Source organism: Chrysochloris asiatica, unplaced genomic scaffold, assembly GCF_000296735.1.
Source record: "Chrysochloris asiatica unplaced genomic scaffold, ChrAsi1.0 scaffold00135, whole genome shotgun sequence".
Classification (NCBI taxonomy): Eukaryota; Metazoa; Chordata; class Mammalia; order Afrosoricida; family Chrysochloridae; genus Chrysochloris; species Chrysochloris asiatica.
The window spans coordinates 6214749-6223700 of NW_006408653.1; the positions used below are offsets into that span (position 1 = coordinate 6214749).

An 8952-nucleotide genomic window follows, 5' to 3' on the forward strand; every position below is an offset into this window, starting at 1 on the left:
GGCATTTGACTATGTGACTCCTAACAAACTATGAATAATATTGAGAAGAATGGGTATTCTAGAACACTTATTTGTGCCCATGAAGAAATTATACATGTACCAACAAAAATTATACATGTTCCAACAAAACAAGGGGATACTGAATGGTTTAAAATCAGGAAAGGTTTGTACCACAGTTGTATTATTCAAACTTTATGATGAGCAAATACCGAGAAACTGGATTATACGAAGAAGAAAGTGACATCAGGATTGGAGGAAGATTCATTAACAACATATTATATGCAGATGAAACAACCTTGCTTGCTGGAAGCATTGTTGTTCTTGTTTAGGTACTGTTGAGTTGGTTCCAACTCGTAGCAACCTTATGTACAACAGAACGAAACACTGGCTGGTCCTGCACCATTCTCACAATTGCTGCTGTGCTTGACTCCATTGCTGCTGCCACTGTGTCAATCCATTTCGTTCGAGGTCTCTCTCATTTCACTGACCTCCCACTTTACCAAGCATGAAGTTCTTCTCATACGACTGGTCCCTCCTGATAATATGTCTGAAGTATGAGAACTGAAGTCTGGCAATCTTGACTTCTAAGGAACATTTTGGTTGTACTTGTAACACAGATTTGTTTGTTCTCTTGCCAGTCCATGGTATCTTTAATATTCTTCTCCAACATCCCAACTCAAATGCATCACTTCTTCTACAGTCTTTCTTATTTATTGTCCAACTTTCACATGCATAGGAGGCCATTGAAAATACTATGGTTTGGGTCAGGCACACTTTTAGTCTTCAGACACCTTTGCTCTTGAACACTCAAAGAAGTCTTGTGCGGCAGATTTGCCTAATGCAAATGGTAAATGGAAGCATACAGAGCTTGACATACTTACTGATGAAGATCAACAGTATAACCTTCAGTATGAATTACACCTCCATAGGAAGAAAACAAAAATCCTCACAACTGGACTTATAATTAACATTATGATAAATGGAGAAAAGATTGAAGTTGTCAAAAAATTCATTTTATTTTGATCCACAATCAATGTTCATGGAAGCAGCAGTCAAGAAATCAAATGATGCCATTGCATTGGGCAAATCTGCTATAAACAACCTCTTTAAAGTGTTAAAAAAAAAAAAAAAAAAGGAAAGATGTCGCTTTGAGGACTAAGTTATGCCTGACTCAAGCCATAAATTCAATTGTCTCATATACATGTGAAAGCTGGACAATGAATGAGAAAGACCATGGAAGATTTGATGCATTAGAATTATGATATTGATGAAGAATATTGATTATACCACAGACTGCCAGAAGAAGGAACAAATTGGTTAGGAAGAAATACTGACAGCTTGCTTCTTAGAAGTGACGGTGGTGAGGCTTTGTTTCTCACACTTTGACATGTTGTCAAGAAGGACCAATCTCTGGAGAAGATCATCATGCTTGGTAAAGTAGAGGGTCAGCAAACAAGCAGAAGACTCCTAATGAGATGGATTTACACAGTTTTCAGACATAAAAAAACAATTGTGAGAATGATGCAGGATCAGGCATACAGAAACAACAACTGTATTCTCAAGGATTCTGGAATTTTCACAATGACACGTACTTCCATCTGAATCTTTTAGCATTCATTTTGCTAAGTACTCAGTGGACTCTTTCAATTTAGAAACATGGTCTTCTGAAAAATTTTGGCATACTTCTTCTGATACTATCTATGATATTATTGGTAACTGCATTATTAAAAGAGTATGGTGGGCAAACCTCACCTGTGTGGGAAGAATCAGTATATTTCTCTTCTGGGAATGGATCCAGGTGTCACCTTCCTGTCATCAGTCACTTCTGAGGCGCTTCTTCTCTCACCCTAACCACCCAGAGTTAGGTCAAGACATTCCTAACCACCAAACACCAGGTCATGGGGGCTCAAGTGTAGGCTCAGTAGTCTGTCTATACAGCTACCTGCAGTTCAGTCTACCCTGCCCTTCTCTTTTCCTCTAGTCCCCCTGGGGCTAAATTACAAGCTAGAAATGCTCTGTCCTTAATTGACTGCCCACGCAGTCTTTTTCTGTCCACCAGACAGTCAAAGCTGGTTTTTCATGAGTTAGGACTCTGTCCTTAAGACTACCTACACAGGTGTCCTTTGAATTAGCCACCCTGGGCTAGGTCAGAATCCCACTGCCCCTTGTGGTTTCATTAATTCTCTGAAACAGCTCACAAAACCCATGGAGACTATTACCTGTATTTACATTTACCAATTTATCATAACCAGAAAGTCTGCAAGGGAGAGGTGTATCAATCAAGGTCTGGAAAAATCAATACAAAGCTTCCATTGTTCCCAGAAACATGTCACCATCTCCCATTCATGGATGTTCTCACTAATCCAGAAGATCTCAAAAAGAGCTCTCAGATCAAAGGTCTCTTAGTCATCCGGGCCTAATGAATATGCATGAGTGTATCATGCCCCCTTCCCTTACTAAAGTTAGTTAGCTAGATATAGAGCCCCTGCATGCATGGCTATTTTGGAAAACACAGGACACCTTAATTGCTTGGGCTATTCCAAGGGTTATTTTCAGAAACAAGAGGCAAAGGCCAAACCAAATTTGCTATCTCACCAGTATCTGTTTCTCTCTTGCCCTGTCCTCCTTTTCTCTGTTCTCTTTTTCTGGAAGTGTTTCTGGTTGGAGGTGCTAGATTTATCTTCCAAGCTTCTAATCTATCCCTTCTATTCAATACTTCATTGTCATCTATTCCAGTGGGAGATTGTCTCAATTTTATATTTAAAATATCCATTAAGATTTTAATTTCTGCTATCATATTATTAAATTTCAAGAAATCTTTTGTATTACTTGTCCATTGTTGTGTAGCAAATCATGCATACAAACTAGCAGTTTAAAACTTGAAATATTTATTGTGAGGCTTCCCTGGATTAAGAGCCAAATAAAAATTAAATATAAGACAATTTTCAAGAAATAACAGCTTTAGGCAGAATCCAGATATAGGCAACGCTTCCTGATTAGTATGAATTAGCCTGAGTAAGCAATCTTTGTCAGCACAAGTTAGCAACACTCATTCAATCAAGATAAACATTCATCTTTCCCAAAACAAAAGTAAAATTAAATGTTATTAACCAAAACAAAGGGCAAGATACTTATTCATCTAAGTTTAAAAGGATATTGTAATGATGTTGTTGTTGTTAAGTGCCATCGAGTCGGGTCCGACCCATAGCGACCCTGTACAGGGTTTCCGAGGGTGATAAATGGTAACATTTTCAGTGTGGGGTGGTCCATGTTTGAGAACAGTTTACTTACTCAATAAACTCTATTAACACAAATTGATTCATTTATTTTTTTTTCCTGTTCAATTGTTTCATAGTTTCTGGAGGTCAGAAATTTAGGTATGACATTGCTGGCTGACTGTGGCTCAGAGTCCCTCATGAAGTTGTAGTCATAGCTGACCAGGACTGCAGTCTTTTGAAGGCTGGACTGAGATTGGAGAGTCTGTCTCCAAGATGGCTCACTTGGATGCTGTTGGCAGAAAGTCTCAGTTCTTTACCACGCAGAGCTCTTCATAAAGCTGCTTAGATGTCCTCATGACACAGCACGTGATTTTAGAGCAAGGCAGAAGCCACAATGTCTTTCTAAAAATCCTATCCTTGGAACATACCATTATTTCTGTTGTATTCTATTAGTCACACAGACCAACCTTGATACAACCCTGATACATAAGGTTGTGAATAACAGGAAGTGGAAATCACTGGTAGTGTAGTGGTTACAAATCTTGCTGCGAACCTTAAGGTCAGCAGTTTGAAACTATCATTGAAACTACCAGCTGTTCCATGGGAGAAAGATAAGGCTTTCTGCTCCTGTAAAGATTTATAGCCTCGGAAACCCTGTACATAAGGTTGTGAATAATTGGAAGTAGAAATCACTGAGGACCCTCATGGAAACTGGCCGCTGCTCCTTGTTAATTCTCTATGTGTTTCTTTTCTTTTCATAGTAATCTTTCTTGTTTCATGAATTAAATATTTTCTTGCAAGATATTAGTCATAGTCCTTTTGAAATGTGTTTGTACCCTGCATTTTTACCTCTCAGGTGCCCTGGTATGTAGTGGTTTAAGAGCTCAGCTGCTAATTGAATGGTTGGTGGTTTGAACCCACGAACTGCTCTGTGAGAAAAAGATGTGTCAGTCAGCTTCCATACAGATTACAGCCTGGGAAACCCTGTCCTGTAGAGGAGTTATGCGTTGGGCTTGGTTTTGGAATTATCCTTTAGCATAGAAAGTTCTGTTTTGTATATAATAGTTGTTTCTAAGTGCCATTGAGTCAGTTCCAAGTCAGCAATACTGTGCAGGGTTTCCAAGTCTGTAAATCTTTGTAGGAGCAGAAAGCCTCATCATTTTACCAAGGAGTGGCTGGTGGGTTCGAACTGCTAACCAGCTTGTGGTTAGCAGTTCAGGGTTTGTCCTACAGCTACCACACTCCCCATGTTTTTTATATATGTATGCATCTCTAAATACTGAGGCATGTTTTTAGGTTTATGCATTACTCTATCCTAAGATATATATCAGTGAGTTAAGTGTTTAGCAGTCCATAAAATGCCTGGCTAGATATTACATTTGTGGTAGGGTTAAATTTCAATCAGTTGAAATTCAGAAATGTGACTATGTTACAATGAAACTTTAAAACGTTTTTGTAAAATATCATATTTAGAAATATACTGTATCTGGTTAACATGAATTTTGTTGTTGTTTTTTAACTATACTGGTTCTTTAAAAAACAAAACAAAAAAAAACATGTTTTATAGGGAAGTTCACTTTGTAAAGGAATGTGTTGAATGAACCTATAGAAATAATAAAAATGACATCTTATATTTATCTAGTGTTTTATTTCACAAGTGTTAATAGGTATTGCATTTTATGGTAAAGGAGGGACAATTTTTAAGTTTGCAAATAAAAAAATAAAAAAAGATTCAGCATTTTCTAAGAATTCCTGGTAAGGTGCTGTGGGACTGAAAAGTTGGTTTGAACTGCAAGGTTGGCAGTTCAAACTAACCAGCCACTCCTTGGAAACCCTACACAGGGTCACTATGAGTTGGAATGGACTCAAAGTCACTTAACAAAAACAACAACAATAATTCATCTAACTAGTGCACAAATATTATTTACTGTGCTCTGGCAGTGGAAGGAGAAAATATGTCATTAAATTACAAAGGAATGTTGGACTGAGAGGGGAAAATTGTATTATTTTACTAATCCCAGTGATCTTTTAAAATGAACTGTGTGGAAATTACCCATTAAGGTATGAAAGAATCAACCTTATTTATCCTTTGTTTCATTGGTCAGAATTCCATTAGGTAGCAAACTGCCCTGTGAAGCTTAAGGCCTGATGAAAGGTCTCATGTTGTATATTTCAAATGGACTCTGGGTGCATTTGAGACTTGATATTAGACTGGTGATAAAAATTTTCATCATTTGCAAATTTATTTGATGTTTGGATTCCCTTTATAATCATCCTTGTCAAACGTGTATCCTGCTCCTTCTAGGACAGCCCCAGAGACACCTGGGATGTCACGATTTCTTAAGGCCGCCCCTAACTTCCTTCCCTACTCTCTTCCTATTTTTTTTTAACTAGCCCTTTATGACATTCACCCATAGTTTTTATTCTTTTTTCAAGACCACACAAAACAAATCCACTCCTTTATACTGAGAGTTGTACAATTAACTGAAGCCAATAATTATCTTTATTCAGATTCCTCCATCTAAGATGTTCTTTATTAAAGGCTACTGGTTCCTTGAAGTATTCTTTAAAAACCAGTAAAAACAACATTTATTGAGTGTCTATTATGTTCTAAGCACAGTGCTTACATTACTTCTAATCCTAACACTCCTGCAAGGTGAGTTAATGATAGTTAATAGAAGCCAAGTCCTGGTGTGGTGCTTTGGATAAGCATTAGATTGCTAACCACAAGGCTGGTAGTTCAAGCCTACTAGCCACTCCTTGGAAACCCTACACAGGGTCACTATGAGTTGAAGCTGACTTGCCTTGCTGATACTTTAACACAACAATACAAGTGGACTTCAAAAAATACTAGGGGCAGAGAAGCTTTCTGAAATCCTTGGCCTACCGCTTCATGATTTTCTGCCACTTCCTGGCAAAAAATGGCAACCAGTGATGCTGTTCTGAAGAAACTGGAACAGAAAGGGGCAGAAGCAGATCAAATTGTTGAGTATCTTAAGCAGCAGGTTGCTCTTCTTAAGGAGAAAGCAATTTTGCAGGCAACTTTGAGAGAAGAGAAGAGACTTTGAGTTGAAAATGCTAAACTGAAGGAAGAAATTGAAGAAAAAAAGAGCTAATCCAGGCTGAAATTCTAAATGGAGTAAAACAAATACCGCTCCCATCTGGTACTCAGTTGCAAGCTAATTCTATACTTCTGAACATGTGAAACAATTGACACCAATGTCAGCCTTATCTTCTTGTGCCAAAGATCAGATGAACAAAGGAGAAGAAAAGAAGGTGAAAGAGAAAATTGAGAAGAAAGGAAAAAAAAAACAACAAAACAGCAGCAGTCAGTAGCAGGAAGTGTTAAGTCCAAGCCAATAGATGTTTCTCATCTGGATTTTCGAATTGGTTGTATCATCATTGCCAAAAAACATCCTGATGCAGATTCTTTGTATGTAGAAGAAGTAGATGTTGGAGAAACAGCTCCAAGAACAGTTGTCAGTGGCCTGGTGAATCAGGTTCCTCTTGAACATCTGATTGGATGGTGATTTTGCTTTGTAACCCGAAACCTGCAAAGATGAGAGGAGCACTGTCTCAAGCAATGGTGATGTGTGCTAGTTCACCCGAGAAGGTTGAAATCTTGCCTCCCCCTAATGGGTCTGTTCTTGGAGATAGAATTACTTTTGATACTTTCCCTGGAGAGCCTGAGAAGGAGCTGAATTCTAAGAAGAAAATCTGGGAATAAATCCAGCCTGATCTTTACACTAATGCTGAGTGTGTGGCTACTTACAAAGATGTCCCCTTTGAGGTGAAAGGAAAGGGAATGTGCAGAGCTCAAACTATGTGCAAAAGTGGAATAAAATAAAATGTGTCAGTTATTGAATTTCATTGGAGAACATTTTAGCAGCAATAAAAAGAATATATTTGTCATGTTTAAAAAAAAATTCAAAATAGATTTGACAGCATTTAACAACAACAATGCAAGTGTGCTGCAAAAAGTTCATGGAAAAAAATGGAATTAAAAGAGAATGAACTACCTAAAATGGAGGAGCTATAAAGGCACTAAGTGACTGGCTTACAAATTTTCAAGAGGGAGCTTAGTTTCACAGTGTGGGGGGAAGAGAGAATCTCCACTGAATAGTTTTCATCTTGTTTCAATGGGTTTGAGGAAAGGAGATGGGGATAAAATTCTTATGATTCCATAGTGAGTAATTGTTATCATGACTAATTGCAATTGTCACAACTGTGAAGATAAAAGTTTTATAACAAAAAGGGGGAGTAGTTAATCTTACAGTCCAGGAACCGAGGCTCCTAGGACCATCAGGGGAGAAGAGCATGAGTGGAATGCGGGAACCTTTCCAGAGAAGCAGCAACACCACAGCTGGAGGCAGAGATGATGACATGGAGAGTTAGAGCAGCGGAGGACTCTAGACTCATGGAAAGAGAAAGGCCAGGAGACAGGCTTGTAGAATCTGCCTTTGAGTTGTTTAAATGATTATATATTCCTGAGTGTTTTTGTGTACATCCAAACAAAAACAAAAAAGCCCAGAGGGAATACAAGCAAATACTGTTGAATGATGATGCACAGAGGGGATTGTAATCATTGCATTGAAATGATGAGTGTAAAACTGATGTTCTCCCATGTAAACTATCACTCAATTCACAATAAAATTAAAAAAAAAAAAAAAAAAAAAGGTATTGGAATGGTTGACACATAGAAACTTTAATAAGTGTTTCTTGTTATCTTTATGCATTTCTACCAGCTTTTGGAGATTGTTTTACTCAAGTATGGTATTCTACATTTCTCTCTCTCTGTTTTAACCCATCTCAATTTGATAGGATTAACCTAAAACCTTTTTACTCCTGATGAATGATTTTCAGCTTTGTATTATACAACATTGAGAAGTATGAGTATTCTGGAACATTTAATTGTGCTCTTGAGGAATCTGTACATGGACCAAGAGGCAGTTGCTCGAACAGAACATGGCATCACTGAATGGCTTAAAATTAATAAAGGTGTGCAACAGGGTTGTATTCTTTCACCATACTTATTCAACCTGTATGCTGAGCAAATAATACAAGAAGCTGGGTCATATGAAGAAAAACATGGCATCAGAATTGGAGGAAAACTCATTAACAACCTGCGATATGTAGATGATACAACCTTGCTTTCTGAAAGTGAAGAAGGCTTAAAATATTGACTGATGAAGATCAAAGAGCACAGCCTTCAGTATGGATTACATCTCAATGTAAAGAAAACAACATTCCTCACCACTAGACCAATAAACAACATTCTTATCAATGGAGAAAAGATTGAAATTGTCAAAGGCTTCATTTTTCTTGGATCAACTATCAACACTCATGGAAGCAGCAGTCAAGAAATCAAACAATGTATTGCATGAGGCAAATCTGCTGCACAAGACCTTCTTAAAGTGTTGAAGAGCAAAGATGTCAGTTTGAGGACTAAGGTATGCCTGACCCAAGCCATGGTATTTTAAATAACCTCATATGCATGTGAAAGCTGGACAGTGAATAAGGAAGACCATAGAAGAATTGATGCTTTTGAGTTATGGTGTTGGAGGAGAATATTGAAAGTACCATGGACTACCAAGAGAACAAATAGTTCTGTATTAGATGAAATACAGTCAGAGTGCTCCTTGGGGGCCAGGATGGTCAGACTTGGTCTCTCAGACCTCAACATATTAGCAGGAGGGACCAGTCACTGAAGAAGGAGATCATGTTTGGTAGAGTG

General features: G+C 37.9%; 1 pseudogene; it reads left to right on the plus strand.

The window, feature by feature from the left end:
- Nucleotides 1–6111: 6111 nt before the first annotated feature.
- LOC102833825 lies at nt 6112–7065 on the plus strand (annotated as a pseudogene).
- The last annotated feature ends 1887 nt before the right edge of the window (nt 7066–8952 follow it).